General features: G+C 35.4%; 1 long non-coding RNA gene across 8 annotated transcripts in view; it reads left to right on the top strand.

The window, feature by feature from the left end:
- Window positions 1–23,390, top strand: part of LOC147845637 (uncharacterized) — a 149,310-nt gene that overhangs the window by 61,653 nt on the left and 64,267 nt on the right. For 6 of the 8 annotated variants that reach the window (XR_015480823.1, XR_015480821.1, XR_015480820.1 and 3 more), the window contains exons 1-2: window positions 10,242–12,497; window positions 12,615–12,807. This is a non-coding gene — a long non-coding RNA (uncharacterized LOC147845637). Of the gene's footprint in view, window positions 1–7,858; window positions 7,955–10,241; window positions 12,498–12,614; window positions 12,808–23,390 lie in introns of those variants that run through there. The other 2 variants (XR_015480825.1, XR_015480818.1) reach the window with 2 other exon arrangements.

Below are 23,390 nucleotides of genomic sequence, written 5' to 3'. Positions count from 1 at the left end.
GAATGTTGTAAGACTTCAGTGCATCATCAGGAGCCACGGGGATTGATTTGGACTGTTTGTATGTGATTATTTTTATTCTCAAAAACGTCGACTTGAATTATACAATTTACAACGACAGATTGAGTCTCCTTTATTGCTCTTCTGAAGAGCTTTTCGCACATTTTGACATGGTTATTTTCTCTTATGCAAACCTCAGTTTGAACTAATTGAATCACTAGGAAAGCAGCGGCGACATTGTACATCACTTCTTGTTTTGGGTGTTGCTTGTCTGAAAATTCTGTCCAAAAGCCACACAATCTTGCATTCAGTCTGTATTTTATATTTACACTTGTGTTCTGTTAATTGTACAAGGCAAGTAGGGGGTAAAACTGTGGGATGTCATAAAAAATAATAGTGCCTCCCAGACCAAAATAAGTATCAAACAATGTGAAGCTTTCATGTTTTAATTTCTTCTACATATTTAATTACAAGATATCATTGACGTTATATTACGATGTATAAGTCCCAGAGTTTCCTTTAGAGCGAGACAGGCCTAAGTCAATATAGTAACTTTTGCCTACATGTTTTTAGTTTACGAAACGTATAATGCCTTTTGGCCATTTATTTACACAACTACAGCATTTAAAGTTCAAGATCAAGTTTCAAAGTGCACATTTTTGAAAGATATGTTATGATTTATTTATAATAGTTGAACTGAAATGTTGAACTAGTGGTTTGCATCTACTGGCCTGGCTTGCATAGAATTCAGTTTTTACTCATTCTGGACAAAAGACGTTTTGTCAACTTTTTTTTTTTTTTTTTTTTACATTACTATCTAAAAGTACCTTATATATTTGTCTCAGCCTCAGACATCACAACAAACACCAACGGCTAAATGTTTGATGCATGTGGCCCACTTTTCTAAAAACACACTAGCAGATCCTCGGTAGTCCTCTAATTGATTTTGTATACAGGATTTCCAGCAGTCGAGTGTGCAGCAATCCTAATCAGCCCACCTAAAAACAAGTCTGAGCAGATTAAAAAAAAACTGTGATGCTTATATTGATGATAGACCATTATGAATCAAAAAAGGCCAAAGTTCTCAGACCTTCAGCTGTCAGTCTGATATGGGGCTACGCAAGATTACTTGCATATCAACTAATTGTCTAGTTGTCTAATTAGAGATTGGAGATCTAATTGTAGATTGGATTAATAAAATGAGTTTACATGTACTTGCAACATTACTTGGTGTCAACAAAATGTCTAAAGGGGACTATTAGAATAAATAAACTTCGCTAATAACAAAAATGAAAAAAAAAGATTTTGAAATTAAATAGTGCATCAAATGCAAATTATATGATCAAACCATTCTGAGAATCCTAATAATAATTTAGAGAAATAAAAATGTAACAATGGCTACTAAAGTGAAGAACACTGTAAACCCCCAAAAAGTTAAGGTAACTCAAACCATTTAAGTCCATAAACAAATCCTAATGAGTACTGTGAACCTAATCATTTGAGGAAACGAAGCAATTTGAGCAAAGTAAAACCCAATTAATGAAGAGAACTCAAACCAACAGAGTACTGTAAAACCCAATAAGTTAAGGGAACTCAAACCGTTTGAGGTAACCGATTGCAACAAATCGGTTTAGTTAACCACCTATTTCATTTGATAAAGTTGACAGTTGGGTTTTACAGTGTGTATTACAATTTAAATTGGCACAAATATTGCAAAAAAAAAAAAAAAAGTAGTTAAAATGTATTTCTTTCCAGTTGTCATGTTATAGAAGTAAATCAGCCCAAAACTCGACCTGTGCATGAATATAATTTTGTCTGTGTAATTTTGCCTTAATGTATACATAAGGACTTAACTACTCAGTTCAAACAGCACATTAGCTTCATCCAGTTAATTAACGGTGTCCAGATCAGTGCTTTAACAGCAACCTCGCGGTCAGCACCTCAATCCAATCTTGTTAGCTTTGTCAGACAAGCAGCCTAGTTGTCACTGACAAAGCATATGCTGAGGCAAAGATATAATTAGATAAAACAAATCTGTGACACCCTTCGTAAAAGCGAGCTGCATGTTGGATTAGAAGGGTAAACTGAGGACTTTGTGCTGATTTTTTCCATATAATACCATGGTCGAACATGCTTATTTGTTTTGTCGAAATCTTTGAATATATGCTTTTTTACTTAAGGCAATCAGATAACCTGCCTCAGATTGAATCAACAGTAATATACACATATATATGGATATATTCAGTAGCGCAGCATAAAAACACACTTCTTCAACTGGATCAAACTGGGACCGCTCTGAAATTGATTGAAAAGAAATTGCAGCCATTCATCTCGTTATAATATGATTGCTGCTTGCGATTCACTGCCTAATCTTTCAGTGGCGGCACTTGTGAGTTTGTGAGCGCTGTGCACGTTTCCTCTGAATCTCCTGAGAGTGATGTACGGTGTGCGCTGTGGGATACTGTAATTTCAGAGGTCATGGAAACTTGTGTTATGATTGGCCCACAGCAAATCTATAAAATCTTTAAAAGGGAAAAGACATCCCTTGTGTGCCGAATCGGTGTTCGATAGCGGGCTGTGTTATTTCTAGAACCGAGAGGTCTTCTCTGGGTGGATTTACTTGAACTTTCTTTGAAAGATTCTTCATGGTTCGGATGTGATTAAATAGTGGTGGAAAACCAAAGCAGACAGACTATTGAGAACAAAGGCGCGAGAGTTAAAGACTGAGGGTGTGAAATATGAATTTAGATTCGGGGGTGCATGGATGTTTTCAAGATGCTGAAATGTTTCTGACAGATATTTTCAAGGAATTTGTGAAATTACTGACTGCTTTTAAAACAGGAATGGCAAACATTTTAATTTAAATGTGCAACAATGTTTGCATTATATTATTCACTGTAAAACCCAACAGTCAACTTTATGAAATGAGTAGTTAAATCAACATTTACTGAAAGTTAATTCTACTCATTTGAAAAGATTTTTGAACTCAGTGTTGAAGGTAATGAGTTAATTAAATACCTCATTACTTCAACTTAAATGGAGTAAGTTCACAGTACTCCTATAGATTAGTTTTTTTTTTTTACTCAAATGGTATTTTGCACTCGGTTTCCTCAAATGGTTTGAGTTGCCATAACTTACTGGGTTTTACAATACTCAGTCGGTTTGAGTTCCCTTCTTTTATTGGGTTTTACTGTGCTCAAATTGCTTTTTTTACTCAAATGATTAGGATTCATTAGGATTAGTTTTTTTAACTTAAATTGTTTGTTTCAATCGTTTTTTCAAATGCTTTGTGTTACCTTAACTTTTTGGGTTTTGTATTATATTATATTATATTATATTATATTATATTATATTATATTATATTATATTATATTATATTATATTATATTATATTATATTATATTATATTATATTATATTATATTATATTGGCTGCACAATGGCGCAGTGGGTAACATGTTCACAGCAAGAAGGTTGCTGGTTCAAGCCTCGGTTGGGTCAGCTGGCGTTTCTGTGTGGAGTTTGCATGTTCTCCACATGTTCGCATGGGTTTCCTCCGGGTGCTTCGTTTTCCTCCACAGTCCAAAGACATGCGGTACAGGTGAATTGGGTAAGCTAAATTTTCTGTAGTGTATGAGTGTGAATGTGTATAGATGTTTCCCAGTGATTGGTTGCAGCTGGAAGGGCATCCGCTGCGTAAAACAAGTTGGTGGTTCATTCTGCTGTGGTGACCCCCAGATTAATTATATTATATTATGTTATGTTATGTTATGTTATGTTATGTTATGTTATGTTATGTTATGTTATGTTATGTTATGTTATGTTATGTTATGTTATGTTTTGTTAGATTAGATTAGATTAGATTATTAGTTTAGGGTTCATGCTTGTATGGAAGTCTGTTTCCACCACATAGTAAAAAAATCTAATCTAACTTATAAGGTCAAAAATTTACTGTTGGAAGGCACATGTTGTGGTATAATGACTGTATATGTATATATAAGTCTGCAGTTACTGCAAAATAAGGTTATAACTGTGAAACATTGCCACTTAAAATCTTGGTAGCCCTGGACTGGTCAATTGCTTCCGTTTAAAGTCTTTAAAAATTATATCTGGCAAAAAAACAGGTTTAGATTGGTTTATGCTTATCAACTTAAATTTTTTGGCTTGGAAATAGTATGCTATACTTTGTGCTACTGTACACAAGTTTTGGTTCAGAAAGTAATCAATAAATCAATAAAAAATGTTTAAAGACTTAAATAACAAATAAACTGCAATGCCTCTTTAATGCCAAATCTACAATGATTTCCAAAGGATCAGGAAAAAATTCAGCTTTGTCATCACACATAACAAAGTACATTTTACAATGTAAGTAAATAAAATGGTTTTTTAAATGCATTGATCATAGTTGAAAGAACGTGCAAGAATGGGTGAACAATGAATTAATATTTTAATCATAAAATAAACAAACAACAAAGACAAAGTAAGTGGCAGACCGTCACAGACTGTCCCATAAACACATTTGACTATATAGTCAAATAGTTGTTTGTTTTTAATCCAATAACTGCAATAACTGCAACTTTAGTGATAATAAGAGGTTTTGGCCGCACCTTAATTTAAGTCACAACTCACAATTGTAACAAACCATTAACTAACACTATTAGGTTAATAAACTACTAATTAGCTGCTTATTAATAGCATGGTAGTTGGGATTAGATTTTGGGCAGAATTAGTAATGCAGAATAAGATTATACTTTATAACTTCTAATAAACAAATAATGTTTTAATAATAGGGAGGTAAAAAGACAGTAGGTAATAACAATTGTGACAAACTAAAGTGTTACAGAGATTTCTTACACGATAAAAAAAAAACAACAGTGAAAAAAGAGCTCCAATGTAAGTGCTAATGCTGTCAAAATCATTGATTATTGTTTATGTACTGTACATTAAAGTTAATTTCTAGATTAAAGTTTAACAACAGTCTACACTGTAAAAAGCGATCAGTTGACTTCACTTAAAATAGTGAATAAACCCTTAACTTGAAACTGTTAAGTAAATGAATTACGTACATAATTATATAAATTCTGTCAACCTAAAATATCCAAACTACAATTGGTTTACTCACTTTTTTTTTTAATTTTTTAAGTATATTCTTTTTTTTAAATCGCTTTTTACAATATCTACAATATTCATTGCAGGCTCATTTGTTATTCTAAAGTTTATTACACTTGAGACATCCATACATGCATATCCAAAAAAGTCACTTAATTTAAACGTTTATCATCTTAACAAACTTGCAGTTGTTTATCTCTTTCACTCATCGTTCCCATGCTAGCTTTAAGCACTCAGCCCCCATCAGCAACTGTTCCAGGTCTTCGAACGCATTTAGTTTGAATCAGGGCTAAATTGTGATTCTGATTACTCACTATTATGTAGAGACGGAGCAATCATTATAACTGCCAACCACTTTCAGAAATTTGGTCCTCCTCGTTTTATGGGGAGTAATTATTGTGCTAAAACAACTTTGTTTTGCTGTGTTGCAAAAAAGAAAAACAGCAACTTTAAGACCAAACACAAGCTGCTGCCAACCTGGTATATCAGCCAAACTGTGCAAGCAGCAAGAAATAATCCAAATAAAGCTAACGCCCACTTACCTGCCTTTCAGCAAATCAGACGCGCAAAAGTTATGTCACCTAATAAATATTCATAACTCAAACAGATTTGTGTTATGCACCTGCCCACTTTTTTTGTTTATTTCCAACACCCTCAGGACATACCATGCTTAACATACATCATGATTTCATTTAGTTGTTGTGGTGTGGGCACCACAGACATTACTATTATTTCTCACATCTTTCAATTTGGAGATTTTTATCCTTTTTTTAGCCTAATGAAAAGCAAACACTCCAATTGCATTATACATGACTTCTTCTATAGCAATTTATCAATTTATGTTAGTAGAGATATGCCTTACAAACCATTTAAACCTGTTATGCCGAGTTCAGACTGCATGATTTTAATATATATATATATATATATATATATATATATATATATATATATATATATATATATATATATATATATATTTGATTTTTGATTAGTAATGAAGTGCATTGCTAAGCACTTCATTTAGACAAATTTGAAGATTTTCTTGGTGGCATGGTGGCTCAGTGGTTAGAACTGTCACCTCACAGCAAGAAGGTTGCTGGTTCGAGTCTTAGCTGGGCCAGTTGGCATTTCTGTTTGGAATTTGCATGTTCTCCCTGTGTTTGCGTGGGTTTCCTCCGGGTGTTCCGGTTTCCCCCACAGTCTATGAGGTGAATAGAATAAACGTGTGCGTGAGTGCGTGCGTGCGTGCGTATGTATGTGGCTTTGTGCGTGTGTGCGTGTGTGTGTGAGTAAGTGAATGAGAGTGTATGAGTGTTTCCCAGTATTGGGTTGCGGCTAGAAGGGAATCCGCTGCATAAAACAAATGTTGGATAAGGAGGCGGTTTATTCCACTGCTGTGACCCTGATAAATAAGGGTCTAAGTCGAAGGAAAATGAATGAAGATTTTCTCAGTATATATATATTTAACCCTCATCTTCCAGATCTTCAAATAGTTATATCTCGACCAATTTTTTTCTTATCCAAACAAACCACACGTCAATGGATAGATGTTGTTTATTCAGATTTCAAGTGGTGTAAAAATTTCAAACAAAAGAAAATCCTGAACCTGACTTCATCCAGTTGTACGAATGGGTTTTTAACTACAGCGGTTCGAATTGTAGTTCTGCCGAATGACTAAAAAGTTATCAGTATGAAGGTAAAAAAATTTAATTTTTAGTCAAACCATCCTTATGCAATCTTATACCAAAAATGGAAATAAGGGCAGTATTAATAGCTTAAATGTGGGAGAGCGTTGCTATTATGTGATTGTATTCTATTGGATTGCAATATGGAGCAATTAAGTGTTGATGTTAAATCAAAAGGAATTCATAAAATACTTGAAAATGAAATGATTTAATGACAATAATTCTCTATGGTAACAGCTGAATTAATTATGAAATAACTATATAAAAAGATTAAAGGTAAAATGATAAAAACATGTGATATTAATTGTGCCCAGCTTAAATGTAAAATAAAGTGACCAGAGAGAGAGGGAGAGACCGGTGGAGATAACAGGGAGAGAGACAGAGCAGAAAAAGCACAGAGCAGGAAAAGAGACCAGAGCTAAGTTTACCACATATTTTGTATCTTTCTTGAGCATGTACTGAGACACACAAACTGACCAATCAACATACGACCACACTCTAAACCCCCCAAAGTCCACACACCAGTCCCTAATCTTATCAGTATCTGCCTTTGGAATCTGTATTGAGCTTCTTGGCTGAAAAAGGATAATTTGCATTCCTACACAGTGTTCTGATTATTCTGCTAGACATGTAGGCAAATTAATTGATGCATACTTGATATGAAAATACAAATGCAACTTAATAGTAATATTTGCTAATTCTTCATGTAATTAATGAACTGTAGAAGTACAGTGATAGCTATTAGTTCATTTCACCATACCATTATTTCATTTTACCCTATTCACCTGCAGTGTCTTAATTAAGAAAGCACTTACAAAGAGTAGTGCTTAACTCCATACTTCCGACACTACTTTATGAACGTTTTGTGATAACAAAATCAGTATCGCTTTATTTTCAACCAAAGTTTTTTCTTCTTCTTTCATTTCATCTAGCTTGTCCTTGACTGAAACACAGGCCTCTTTGTCACTGCCAATGATTACTTTTCTGTTTTGGTTTTTCTCTGAACAGTGACAGACGTGCAGCCGTCCTTTCATCCTGTGCTGGTGATAAACTGTTATATTTTTGCAGACATCATTTCTCTTGCTGCGGGGTTTGCCAGCGAAGAAGAACACAGACGCTTGAATCTGGAGGAACATGGAGAGGGTGCTTCAAAGACTATACTGTGTAGGCTTTTATTCTCACTTTTTTTTCCTGTGACTTTTGGAGACTATAATTGAGCTCAGGGATGAAATTGGCAAATTGAAGAGGAGCAAAAGTAGAGAATGCTCGCATCTGTTCTCGGCATCTCCACTCACTCACCTCATACATTTTAAAGCTAATTTGTTTTTCGAGATTGGACTGCGATTTTCACGTTTCCTTCTCCCTCCCTTCCTCTCATCCTCTTACATTTAGCCTGTAAGCTGAGAACATTTCGCCAGCTGTCATGGAAACTGGAGCACCGTGTAGTCTGCAACAAACACTTTTTGAATTAGTTTTGATTTATTTTATTTGCTGCCGTATAGCATCTTAATTGCGGGGCCAAATGTCCTTCTAAGACATGCATGTCCTTGTGTGTGTTTTGAGTATCACTTTGATATTTCTTCGCTCTTAGAGTATTTAAAGGAGCATCAGTTTTGAGTTTCAGAATGAGCAGACAGAAGGCATTTGAAGCATGTTCGCTTTATTCAGTTAACTAAAAAGAAGTTAACTGAAACAAGCAATATGCATCATACAATGGGCTCTGTTTATCAGAATTTAATTTAATTTAATTTAGTTTAGTTTAGTTGAGTTGAGTTGAGTTGAGTTGAGTTGAGTTGAGTTGAGTTTAGTTTAGTTTAGTTTAGTCTTGCCTTGCCTTGCCTTGCCTTGCCTTGCCTTGCCTTGCCTTGTCTTGTCTTGTCTTGTCTTGTCTTTTTTGTTTTGTTTTATTTAGTTATCTATATACTTTATTTTAATTTATTTATTTATTTATTTATTTATTTTCAAATTTAATTTATTTATTTTGCTTAATTTAATTTTAAGTTTGAATTTTTCCTATTTTTTATTTAGTTGAAATTTAAATTTTATTATTTACTTTTATTTTATTTTATTTTATTATTTTATTTTGTTTTATTTTATTTTATTTTATTTTATTTTATTTTATTTTATTTTATTTATTTTATTTTATTTTGCAAACTCGGTCCTGAAGGGCTGGTTTAGCTCCAACTCTAGTCAAACACACCTGCTTATAGATTTCTAGTGATCTTGAAGACACTGATTGGCATGTTCAGGTGTGTTTGATTAGAGTTGGAGTTAATCTATGCAGGACACTGGCCTTCAGGAATGAGTTTGCCCACCCCTGCTCTAGATGGATTGTGATTGGTGGTTTCGAGACTAGAAGATTAATTTGTCAACATCATTACTATGAATAGAGGAATAACATTTGGCTTCAAATGCAACAAGTAACTTACAGTATATAGGTTTCATTCTATTCTATAACTAAATTTATGACAAAAAAATGTCTCCTAAATTAGTAGAAATGCCAACGTAAATTAAGTATGATTATGTAATATAACTAAACAATAACAACATCACATTATCAAGAGATCAAGATTTCATTAATAAGAGAAGAATTGCAAATATGATATTAATTTTATATAAGTGTTATAAGATGACTCAGTGTTTAGCACTGTCACCTCGCAGCAAGAAGGTCTCTGGTTCGAGTGCCAGCTGGGTCAGTTGACATTTCTGTGTGGAGTTTGCATGTTCTATCCATGTTTATGTAGATTTCCTCTGCGTGCTCCGGTTTCCCCCATAATTCAAACGCTTGAGCTATAGGTGAATTGAATAAACTGAATTGTATGTAGTGTAAGAATGTGTGTGAATGAGTGTGTATGAGTGTTTCCCAGTACTGGGTTGTAGCTGGAAGGGCATCCGCTGAATAAGTTGGCTGTTCATTTTGAGACATGGCAACCTCTGATAAATAAAGGGACTAAATCTATGGAAAATGAACGAACAAGTGTTATAAATGTTTATTATTTTATACATTTAATATCACCCTGCAGTCTAAGACCGGTTACTCAATGAAGCTAAGCAGGGCTGAGCCTGGTCAGTACCTGGATGGGAGACCACTTGAGAAAACTAGGTTGCTGTTGGAAGTGGTGTTCGTGAGGCCAGCAGCGGGCGCTCAACATGTGGTCTGTGTGAGTCCTAATGCCCCAGTAAAAGTGAAGGGGACACTACACTGTCAGTGTGCAACGTCTTTCGGATGAGACGTTAAACCGAGGTCCTGACTCTCTGTGGTCATTAAAAATCCCAAGGCACTTATCGAAAAGAGCAGGGGTGTAACCCCAGTGTCCTGGCCAAAGTCCCTCAATCGGCCCTTACGATCATGGCCTCCCAATCATCCCCATCCACTGAATTGGCTCTATCACTGTCACTTCACTCCACCAATAGCTGGTGTGTGGTGGGTGCACTGGCGCCATTGTCCTGTGGCAGCCGTTGCATCATCCAAGTGTATGCTGCACACTGGTGGTGGTGTGGAGAGACCCCCCTCATGATTGTGAAGCGCTTTGGGTGTATGGCCATACACAATAAATGCGCTATATAAATACACATTACATTAAATTAACAAAATCTCAAGTGTAATCTCAAGTATCCTTAAACTGTAAGTGGGTTTCAAACAAACTGCAAACTGCAAACTGTTTCTAAATATACATTTTACTGAATGAATCAGCTGCTTTGAATGAATCGATTGAGTAAATGAATTAGCTGATTTGTTGCCATGTGTAATGTGTAATATTCAGCAAGATGTAGTGCACAATCTGGAACATTTCTTTCTCATTTTAAGTAATAATTATTTGAAGAGTTCAGATGCAAAAACTTCTAAATGCCATCTGAAATTTTCTTCTAAAATGAGATTTATTCACAAGTTCCTGTGTGTATTTTCAGCAAATTTAATTTTATGGCAAGCAAATAGGTTCTCTGCATTGCCTTGTGAATTAACGGAACAAACATATTGGAAGCTAAGAAAAAAAAAATGTAGGAGAAAATTTCAGATGGGATTTAGAGGTTTTTGCATATGAAATCTTTATTTGCATCTATATTTGGCGTTGCATTTAGTTTGTTTTGGAATATCCCAAGATTTAAATTACATTGCCATAAAATTATTCAGTGATTCATTAAATAATGAATAAATAAATAATGTCTGCCAATTGCAAGGGGCGTAACATGAAGGGAGATTGTAGAGTTGTAGAGGCTTAACTTGAAATTATCGTGACCCACATGTGAAAACTATGTTGTCGGTTAGATGGCACTGTACCTATCAGTTATTAGCGTCTACACTTACTCCACACCTAAACCCAACCATCATTATTACATCTACATTTACACCTTACCCAACCCCAAACCCAACCATGACAGTTATTAATGTGCATCTACTACAATCCTAAACCCAACCATCATAGTTATTAACATGTACATCTACCAAAACCTTAAACCCAACCATCATTGTTATTAACATACATCTTCCCCAACCTTAAACATAACCATCACAGTTATAAAACCACAATCCTAAAGTCAACCATCTTAGTTTTTAACATGTAGATCTTCCACAACCCTAAACCCAACCATTATCTACACCTACTTTACTGTGCACATACAACCATGAATGGCTTTTATACTTGAAGTACTCCCCAGGGGCAACCCGGAGTAGGCTAACTTTGATGACAAAACGGATGAAGAAGTCAGCGAGTAGAGGTGCTAAATGAATGAATATAATAATATATCAAATGAATTGGTTGCGGATAAATTTGGAGAAAACTCATGAAAACAATTGCTGATGTTCTCTGTAAAGTATTTCCACCATCTTGCCAACATCTCTTTGTGACATCTCGCATGGTTCAATGGGATCTCAATAACTGCACGTTACGCCTCTACTACAGGTTACGCCCCCTTCATTTTACGCCCGTCTTGCAGTCTGCAGACAGATACACTTGGATTTGTTGCCACCTTTTGGTAGTTGAACTTTCAAGTTTTAATGGACAATATTGAACTAGAAATAGTGCAGAATCTGAAAAATGTCTCATTTATTTTAAATAATAAAACCTTTCTTCTAAATTTGACATTGCAATCTTATTCTTTTAGATTATCCCCAGATTTAAATTTCAAATTTTCAATTTTACAGCTCAGTATAAAGTACAGTATATTAAAGTTCTGTAGTCCTGGTACCATCACTTTGCCATAGTACTGCCACAGAAGTGTGTGCCACTTACTTTTGATTTAAGCCTGCCATTGAAAATCCTGTTCTCTTATTATTCTCTCCGGCTCTGTCAAGCTATGGCATTTTTCAGCCTGCCAGTCATTGTTGGATGCTGTGCTATTAATCCCCTTCCAATTCACACCCATGTTAGTGCCATGTGCCTCTTTGGTACGTCAAGCCAGTGGGTTTCCAGCAACAACAGAAATAACATGACCTAAAAATTATCCTAGTATGCAATTACCAAAATGGTAAGAACGGTCTTCTTCAACCAGTGGTGGAGGCTATGAAAGAGTGGCGTTTTTCCTGATTGCAGACTCTTTGGAGAGCGACGGCCTCCCACACAGGCCTTTGTTTCGCAGCAGCGCAGCAGGTCGAGAGGCTGACGGATTCTGACAAGTCTCTGGGGCTCAGGTGATTGCTGAGGATTGCGGTCCTTTTCGTCGCGAATGATATCAGAGCTGCCAGTTTTGCTGCTGGCTGCGAATAAAGGTAAGGTTGATTGATATGGATTTGAGGGAAAGATTATAAACTTAGCTTTTACTTTTAGACTCGGTAATGTAGGCATTGACTTTTTTCAATAAAGTTTTTTTTAATGATTATTTTTAGGGGTTTTAACCTTTTAATAAATTGACGTGAAAAGCAGAGAAAAGGGGAAGAATCAGCAAAGGACATTGAGCGGGGAATCGAACTTGGGTTGCCGTAAGCACCCCGATGCTGTATGTTGACGCACTTAGCAACCAGGCTATTAGTGTGAACTTTGGACCAGTTCTCTGTTCATGCAACATGCTCCTCATCAGAGGTTAGTACAGTCTTTTATTTATTTCTACTAATGAGAGGCTTGGTCGCTGCAAAGCTTTCAATCAAAATTCTCTTCAATCCATGGTATGTTGATATCTTTTCAGTACCAAACTGGTGAGCAATTGGTAGTTTTTGTTTTTTACTTTTTAAAAAATTTTATTTAGAAAAAAAGACAGAAAAGAAAGAGAAAAAACAAAGAACAAATCAGTTGTCATATGGGTTACAAAAAAACAAGTCACAATACATTTGAAGCACAATAGCACGTTATTTACAGTGACATACTCAGTCCATTTTTGCTAATGCTTGTTACCTAAAAAACTATTTATAATTTAAAAAAAAACTATATATAATTACAAATAAATAACAGTATTATTGTTATTAAACAAATATTTATTCTAAATAAATAACATAAATGAATCCTAAATGTAAATCTAGACAACTGCCGTAATGCTAAGATCATTTAAGAAATCTTTTGCATGAATATTAATTTAATTTGACTAAAATTCAAAAATTAATTTGACTAAAATTCGTTTGAGCAGTGCAGCTATTTTTTCGGCATGCATGTCAACAACTGGGACTTGGGCCTGTTTCACACCGCAAGCGTGAGCAGAGCATGAGCAGTGCATGTTTTTTTCTGCATCCATGTTAACAGATTAGAGCTTTCATACCGCACGCAGAAGCAGCGTGTCAGCATGAGGCGTAAACATCTCTGAAGCAGCAGTGCCGTGATTGTTTCAACGCTGGGTCTATTTTCGCCGCGCTGCTCACGCTCAATTAAAGTGACAGTGCATTGATAATGACTAAAAACACATTGAACAGTAGACTGTAGCATTTCCCCAATAAATGGCTTGATACAATACACCGATTTATATATATTATAAAATGAACTTAAACGATTAAAAACAGCAACAAATATTTAGTTGGGTCCGAACTACAAAACTAAATTTAAAACCATTTTAGTATCCGTTTTGCTTAAGTTGCACGCTAGTTTGATCATGTATAAATATCATTAGAACTAAATTGTATTATACTATAGGCCTACATCATGCTGACAATCAAAAACAAAATGACATGCTATCACAGGTGATTGTTTTCTGACTGAAAAGGTGTGCACCGGAAAAGACATGACTGACACTCCTCAGAGTGTGAGAAGCATACAGTTCTTTATGATCTATATAATTAGTAAAATAAACTATTTGCAGATTAAGGAAACAGCATACAAGAAAGTTGCCGCTGGCCTTCATGCAGATGAAAAGTTTAAAAAAAAGTCTATTTAAAGATAGATAGGTAACTAGATAACTAGATAGAATAGACAGAGGTAGATTAATCTGTGCAGCAGCTGCCGATGAGCTACGTGCTGCAGACGCTGTCGGTATGAAAGGCAAATGCCTGCGCGCTGCTTCTGCTCTCCATATGCGTTGCGCATGCGCTGCTCACGCACTGTTTGCACTTGTGGTGTGAAACAGGCATTACACCGGGAGCAGAGCAGAGCAGCGCAGCGCGTTAGGCCCCTGCTTGTTAAATTTTTTTCAATCAAGTTTCAGTGTATTTCCTTCACAACTCCTATCCATTCAGCCCCTGTTGGAGGATCAACCTGGAACCATTTTCAAGTTATGGCTTTTCTGTTACTCACCACATGTATTTGAATTAAGTTTTTGTTAATAGCTGAAACTGTTTCTGGTATTTTCCCAAGGTATAATGTAATAACTGTGTAGTCCATTTCTTCAGTCGCTACTTCATATCAGAAGGGCTGTATTTTTGGGCAACCCCAAAAAATGTAAAAATGGTTAGCCATTGATATTCCACAATATCTTCAACAAGAGCCCAAACTATCAATACCTGTATGCAATGCAGACAGTTTAGGAGTCATAAAGATCCTCATCAGATTTTTCCATCCAAACTCTCTCCAAGCTCTCGAGTTTGTGGTTTTTGCATGTGTGACATGCATATCTGTCCAGTCTTCCTCTGTTATTTGTTGTGGAGTTTTTCTCCCATTTTAGTCTTATGTACTTTGATGAATGAATTTTACTGATTTCATATAATTTAGAGACCATTTTGTTTTCTTCGTTTGTGTATGCTTCCAAAAATACCTTGATCAAATTATAATCATCCTTAAATTAATTTAAATATTTTTTTTACAGTAATCTCTAACTTGCAAGTATCTGTAAAAATCCTCCTTGTCGGGCCAAGTGTATCTAACAAATTGCTAGTTTGATGGGCTGGCAATCAAACTGCCTAATCTTAACATCGATTTTCTGTGCCTTTTCACCGTGCTATTTTCTCAGACAGGTGTTGTAGTAGAGTAACATTGGCAATTAACATGAAAATGGTGAACATTTGATGTATGAGACGTGCAATGCAGAGAACAGCAATCCAGAATAGCTGGACAATATTTAATTTCATTCTTTTCAAAAAACCTAGAGAACTGTATGAAATGGATACATTTGTGTGGATGGATCACCATCAATTGTAAATCAATGGTGCTGCCGCTTGCTGAACAAACGACTCAAAACACGAGAACTTGAGACTGATGAACTTATCTTTTCTGTAACTGGACCTGCATAGCCCTCATAGCTTTTATTATACTGAGATTTGTGAATTATAGGGACATGGCAAAATCACCAGTGAGCTACCTGAGGAGGTAAGGTGAGCAAACTTGAACTGCATAGCCTGGAAACTCTGATAATCAATAAGTGTGTACCGTCTATATTATTTCATTATAGTCATGTTTGAGATGCCACCTTTTGCATGTGTTTGTGAATTATGTTAGGAGCCAATGTGTAACAGTTTAATTATTTTCAAATGATCCAAACTTCCATCACATGAAGGGCACAGCTTCAATCTTCCCTCATATGCATGTTACAGACCTTCATGTCTGCTTTAGTCTGAAATGAGTTTGTTTTTCTGCATATTATTCATATTCAGCATGTTTACATGAACACCAATAATCTGATTTTAATACGACTGAGAAAATACTCTGATTATGAGTCTAACATAAGCAACGATTTTTGATTCATTTAATCCTATTAATGTCGTAATCGAACTAAACAGAAATTAAATTAAGACATGTTGTATGCCATTTTAGTCGAATTATTGAAGTGCAGAAACGCGAATAGCGCGTTGACGCAAAGACGTTAATTGAATTATGTTAACATGACAGGGTCATGAAAGGAACATTCAAAAAGCAACTCATGTAAACACCTTAATCATATTATTGTCTCATTCAGATTGAGGCAAATAATTTGATTACCGATGTCCATGTACATGTAGTCAATGATATAGGGGAGTGCTTTGGCTGATACTGAAAGCTTGTCGGACATAGAGAAGTGTGGCAGGACTTGCAGTGTTGAACCAATTGCAATAAATCATTATCCTGTCCTCTCATGCTCTTGTCTTTCCTGAATGACCAGGATTTTTGGGTGATTTGAATGACTTAGTCTAGCAATCTAGAAATTGCAGATTAAATATAGTTGAGAAAATCACCACTACATGCAAAATAACACCAATAACTGAAAGTAATCAGAAAGTTTTCTCTAATTTTGATCAGTTTTCCTTTTCAGATATCTCATTTAATTTTTTTTTATACTGTACTCTACTTTGGAATACATGAAACTTATACTTTAAAGGTCCTGTGAAGTGCTTTGAAAGGTGCATTTTTATTCAATGTTTGGTGTAATTTCAACCAAAAAAATAAGGAGAGTGTAGGACATATAGTAGCTCCTCCCCTTTTTTAAAAACACAGTCAATAGTGTTTTGTTTTTATCATAGCTCTGCCAGAGAGAGTGGTTAAGATCAAGATCATCAAATGAAATGCAAATGAGAAGCGTCTTGAAGGAGGCGAGTCATATCAGATACTAGAGAGCATCTGATTGGTCATAATTTGATGAAAAACTGAAGTATAAGTTGATGAGGAAAAAAAATAATCATCCATTAAAACTGAAGTAAGCTCTACTCTAAACACAAATTTTGTCACTGTTTTGTACCAGACTAACTTCTTCCTATATCCTAAATCCTTAAAACTAACATACTGAAACAAACATCTAAACCCTACAAAAAAAAAAAAAAAAAAAAAAAAAAATTATAGGTCCTTTAAAAGGCATTTTACAAAAAAGCTGGACTCCACACAATCAATTTGTGTTGGGACCAGGGGCGTAGCACCAAATTCTGGGCCCTGTACCCTCTCAATGTCAGTGGGCCCCCTACACATTTTTTAAAATTATTTGAATATAAACATGCACAAATAGTGTTTTAATCTATAATCAAATCAGATTATAATAATGACTGGTTCTTTCATTCACCACCAAATTGATGCATTTGGCCTACTTGTGCTTAAATACCTTTAAACCGTAGGCTACATCGGGTTTGTGTACTGACATTTTGATCCATGATACTGATGCAAGTTTTTTTGAACAGTAATTTAAAAACATTTATTTTTGAACAGGAGAACACGAGACAACTGTACCCTCAGAAACGTTAGCTGGCCTGGCCCATAATTTACTTACAGCAACAAGCAGCCTGGTTGACAAACTAAGCTAAAGATTTAACATTAGCATACATACATTACAGGGCTCGAAATTAACTTTTTTTACTTGGTAGCACTGGTGCTCCCAACTTCAAAAAGTTAGGAGCATCCCAAAAAATTTAGGAGCACCCATTTTCTTTTTAGTTTTGCGCCGATCTTGATTCTTAATGGCCGATTTTGATTAGCACATGTACATCTCGGAGATGTCTATTTGACGTCTGCATTCACATCTGCAAGACATCTACAAGACGTTTCCTATCAGATGTGAAATAGACTTCTATTAGACACCTTTAAGATGTTTGCGATTCAGAATGTGTGTAAAACTGACATCATACAGACGTCTGCCAGACGTTTGTATACAGCAGGTGCTTTCCAGATCAAAAGATCTTTAACAGACATCATGCAGACGTATACAGACACAAAATATCTAATACAATGGCATTTCAACCTTTATACCATTAAAAGAAATAAATCAAGTATATAATTTCTTATATTAGTATTACTTAATTGTTTAGATTTTTAAAAGGCACATTAACTTCTTTCACATTTACACATGGATCGATAATTGCAATAATTTGACCATAAACAGCTAAAAAAATTTATTGGAAATAAAAATTCATTCTCTGTCACAAGGGGGCGCTTTAGGAGCGCTGAAATATTACGGTTTCCCTAGTAATAGCCCCTTTCACACAGTGATACCGGTAAATATCCGGAAAATTTCCGGAACGACTTTACCGGTATATTAAAAAAAGTGCTGTTCACACAGGCGAGGAGGTTTACGGAAATTTTCCGGAAAAGAGCATTCACACATCCACTCCAAAATACCGGTAAATTCTGACATCATTCACCACAAATGAGCTTTAAACGGCTGCGCTTGTATTTGTAAACATTTGACTAAATTACAAACTCTGTGGATGATCAATATTATGAACAACTTTATGTTAAATAATAAAGAATAAAGAAGAACATATAAACGTGATCTGACTAACTTCTAGCAGCTAAATGTGTCTGGAAACATATTCAAAGGTTTTTATTCTCACAAACCGCGCGGACGTAAATGTGTCTGACTGTTGTGATTGGCTAAAGCAGACGTCTCACGTCAGCACGTTCTTGACGTGCACGCGCTTATTACGGGAATCTTCCTTCTGCATTCACACAGCGCAGCATTCCGGCAAATTGCCGGTAATGTTACAACTTCGCTTTCCGGAAAATAGCCAGAACGAATTTACCGGTATTTTCAAAAAGGACCTGTTCACACATACAAGCTTTCCGGAAAATTGCCGGCAATTTTCCGGAAAGGTCTGTATGTGTGAAAGGGGCTAATGACTGTACACAAATCAGCATTATATGCGACTATGTTAACTTTAATTAGATGTAGTTTCATAACAAGCAAACTCAGTTCACCTTTTGAAAAGAAAGCAGTCATCAGCTGCTTCCCCTCATTCTGCCTCCTTTCTTTTTCCTTCCTGTCTTTCTTTTTTTGAAAGCCTGATTTGGGCTTTTTGCGCAGCATGATCAGGCTCTAGACTCACTGCGTTACTTGTTTGCCACCGGCTGCCGTCTATAGGCGGACTAAACCATTTCGTGGAGGGGGGGGGGGTGTTATCAATATATTTTGAAATAAATAATGACATTGACATCAATTGGAGGTGCCAATTAATTCGAAGTAAGCTACAAAAAAAATAATAATAAAAAATTGGTGGGATTTCAAAGGGCCCTCTCCCTAGACGGGGCCCTGGGTAGTCAGGTCCACTTTTCCCCCCACTACCACGCCCATGGTTGGGACAACATGAAGGAATTAAGTTAACTTATTAATTTTTTTACAAAGATAAGTGGATTGAACATAAAACAATCAAGTTGTCACCCAAAAAACTCAAAAATTGTGATGTTTCAGCTCAATTTAAATAGTTTCAACAAACAGCAAATGTCATTTAGTGTGGCTCTTTTACTCCTGTTTGGATGACTTCAAAGTGACCTTGAAATTGAGGAAATTGTAGGTTTTTCTTTCATTTTGAACTACGCTGTACTTTTAAAGTGGTCTGTCTGGCTTGGCTGTCTCTGTAATGGAGGTAACAGGCTTCAATCATCGTCTCAGAAATCACACGGCTCGTGAGGTCATAATTAAGGTGGTAGTGATTTCCATGAATAATGCCTAATTACAATTGCGGCTGTGGAGGCTTGTCTTTACCTTGTGGTTGCAAATAGCTTCGTGTTAATTAGACCATGTAAGCTCAGCATAGGCAGAGGAGGAGTGTTTTTCTGCACTGTGATTGTCGGTGGGCTTGATTGTGGATGCTTTTGCTAAATTTAGTGGCGCTTGATATCTTTAAACAGCTACATGCGAAATTAGCATAGCCTCCTACACTTCGCACTAGAGCTCCAGTAAATTTTTATTTCCAGGCACAGAAGTTTCTCTCGGCAATGTTGCCAGGTAATAGAGTCTGTTTTGTAGGCACTCGAAAAGAGTCATCCTTGAGCTGCGTTTAACATTGAACTCAACTGCAAACTTGACAACTTGTGTTTAGTACTATTAAGTGCATTTCAGATGTCAAACTCATCTCACAACACACATTAGAAGGGAACAGGATTAAGGATAGAGTATGTTTATGCATGTAGGAATGCAAATTATCAAATGCATTTGTTTTTTGACTCATTTGTTGAATACATATGGTTATATGGTACTTTTTTATTTACAATATGGAACTATCACTATTATTATTAGCAATGCTTGTCTGTGTGTGACCAGTTTTGATAATGATAAAAAAAACATTTCCTTGTGCTGTGAACTGACTTTCTCTGAAACCTTTAGGGCAAAACATCCACAGAACTGCACGGCAGATCTGTCAAGTTTCCATTTGTTTCAAGTCACAACTATTTGGATCACCTCTCAAGAAAAGAAAAACAAATGCATGTGAACAAACATTTCACTCGCAAAAAAATGCAGACCGTTCTAAAATATTTGACTTGGAAAAGAGCTTAATGCAATTGATTGAATTTTATATATGGGGCATATACAGGAACGCAGATATGATATGAATAGTACAATATGAACACTATGGGCTCTATTCTTTATAATCTAGGTGCAAAGTCTAAAGCGCATGGCGCAAAAGCATTAAGCGTGTCCAAATCCATTTTTGCTATTTTAAGGACTGAAAAATACGCTCTGCCCCCTGGCACATGGTCTTACGGGGTTGTGCTATTTCTCTTAATGAGTTATGGGTTTGTTTTGAGCATAATGTGCAGTAAACAAATCCGACTTTCATCTAACATTCCCTTTTAGAGTCAGTTGCATCCCGTCATGGCGTATTTTCTATTTACATGGCAGACTTTTTAAGTGGAAAAACTAAACGCTTCACTAACAAGAAAACAGTTCAACAGACCATCTGTCCATTTAGCCTTTTTAGTTTCTTTTTACTTTACTCCTTTACTTTTGTGGATAAGGAAACAGTGTTGTACTCACTCCGCTGAAGACATCCATTAGACTACATATTTAATTTAGTCTGTTAAGCACAATGATTTGATTTAAATCTATTTTTAAATTCAGTTCTGATTTCTAACAAGCAATTAAATAAACAATAATAACAAAGTGTGGTCGAAAAACAGAGTTATATCCAAGCACATATCCTATGCTTATGCCCTATAAAGTGATGCATACGTCTAAAAAACAATAACAAGTAGACAAATCTAAACTTGTTTTAATTAAAGCAAATATAAATATGTATATACAATAATAAATAATACTTCCATAATAAAAACTACTGCTAATTAAAAAAAATATAATTTTACAAATGCAAATGAATGAAAGATGAAGGAGGTAATGGTTTTTATATTTATGTCGAAAATAATAATTTTTGTAACATTTAAATCCTTAATTTTTTTCATATTTAAAGAAATTTGTCTATTGCTGTACAGCATGTGTGTATTAAACAATGTGTATGCATTTTGGACCTGCATAACTAACGTGCTTTGTGCTGGACTTTAGACCAGCTTTTAGTTGGTCAATGGCGAAGTCTATTTCAGTTCATGACAGCAACACACCAACAATGCGCCTTAACACACCTCCTTTATAGACCAGCACACCCATGAGTCAACAAAGTGACGCAAATGGATCTGCTATTTAAACAACGTAACACAAAATGTGAAAAATAGGTTTGCGCTGGTCTGAAAATAGCAACAAATCACGCCATACACATCTTGCGCCTTATTGCACCATTGTATGATAGCGCCCAATGTATTAAAGGGAGTTCACCCAAAACTGATCGTTCTATTCTCATTCATCACCCTTTACTTGTTCAAAACCTCCATAGTGATTTCCCTTTTATTATTTAAGTTGACAGAAGCCAGAAACCAGCATTTTGTGTTCAGCCAAAGAAAGAAATTACAAAAGGGAGAATAAATGAGGTATTCTTCATTTTTTTCTTCATTCTTCATTTTTAGTTCGAAAACTATATTTAGCATTTTATAATGAAACTCCTATTTAGAAATAAAAGCTAAATGTGCAATTCAGCATGGGTAGATCTGTTCAGCTTTATATACTTTGCATCATCGATGAGGTGTATTTTAAATTTGATCTTCTAAAACCAAAGGCTGAATACACATTCAGTTTGAACGTGGTAAAAAATTAAATGACAGTCCTTGGAAGAAAGTGAGTTTTGCCCTTCAAGTGAGCAAAAAATAAGTGTGTGATGTCATGCGAGCATTTTACTACTCGCCTGATATAAATGAAAATCCCTTTGCTGCACACTTGTGAAGTATTTGTATTTTATTACTTCAAATTTACTACACGCGTCACAAATCAAGAATTGTGCTGCATTACCTCATTTTAATTAAGCCGAGTGAGCAGAAATCAATTTTAGAATGCCTCCTCATGGAGTATTTTTATCTCCGTGCAGTCGTCCTCCATGCAGCCAGCGATTTGTCCATCAGTGTGAGGGTCATCTAGTCAGACACCCAGAGGTCACTGATGACAAGCGTGTTCGCTGGCAGTGATTGAGTCAGTGCTGGGGCACTTCAGCTCCCAAACTGCTCTCAGACACGTCTAGCCGTGGGCTCCGCTCGTTTATGATGGATGAATGTTTATGGGCTAGTTTGGCTCTGATATCTTAATGGATGTGCTCCTCTTGGGGTAGTAGGAGTGCTTTCTGTTGGACAAGTGGATGGATTTATCATCCGTCACGCAGGAGAAGCTGCAGTGTGCCTGGTACCCATTGCCCTGCTTGAACCCAGGGGTTTTCAAACCGGTATCCTGTGACCCCCAGGGGGACTAAAAGGAGTGCTATAGGGGAAAATGTTTGTGGGAAAGGCATTTTAAAAATGGGAAAATATTAGAGGGATAATATTAATAATAATATCTAAATAAAATTTAAAAAATCAAACCATTTTTAAACCATTTCTAAACATTTAAATCAAATTGTTTTTTAGGTAAACAAACACAAATCAACCCTCACTATTATTTAAGAGATAGTTCACCCAAAAATATTATTAATTAACTTAATATCAATATTTTTATATTAATATATTTTATTAATATATTAATATATATTTTTTAATATTTACTTAATATTTTACGTAAAAGTAATTTACCTATTACTATTTACTCTCCCTCAAGTGGTTCCAAACCATTTTGACTTTCTTTTGTTGAACACAAAGGTATATGTTGTTTAACAGAGCAAGGACAATTTTCACAGTATGTCTAATAATATTGTTTTTCTTCTAGAGAAAGTCTTATTTGTTTTATTTCAGCTGGAATAAAAGCTGTTTTAAATTTTTATGATCCATTTTAAGGTCAAAATTGTTAGCCCTTTTAAGATATTTTTTTTTTTCTGATAGTCTACAGGACAAACCATCATTATACAATAACTTGCCTAATTACCCTAACCTGCCTAGTTGACCTAATTAACCTAGTTACGCCTTTTAATGTCACTTTAAGCTGTATAGAAGTGTTCTGAAAAATATCTAGTCAAATAGTATTCAGACATCCTGGCAAAGATAAAATAAATCAGTTATTAGAGATGAGTCACTAAAACTATTATGATCAGATATGTGTTGAGAAAATCTCTCCT

The sequence above is a fragment of the Danio rerio genome, chromosome 3 (genome assembly GCF_052040795.2).
Source record: "Danio rerio strain M-AB ecotype USA chromosome 3, GRCz13ab, whole genome shotgun sequence".
Classification (NCBI taxonomy): Eukaryota; Metazoa; Chordata; class Actinopteri; order Cypriniformes; family Danionidae; genus Danio; species Danio rerio.
The sequence above is the reverse complement of the archived record's forward strand: the minus strand, read 5'-3'. Positions and strand labels throughout refer to the sequence as shown.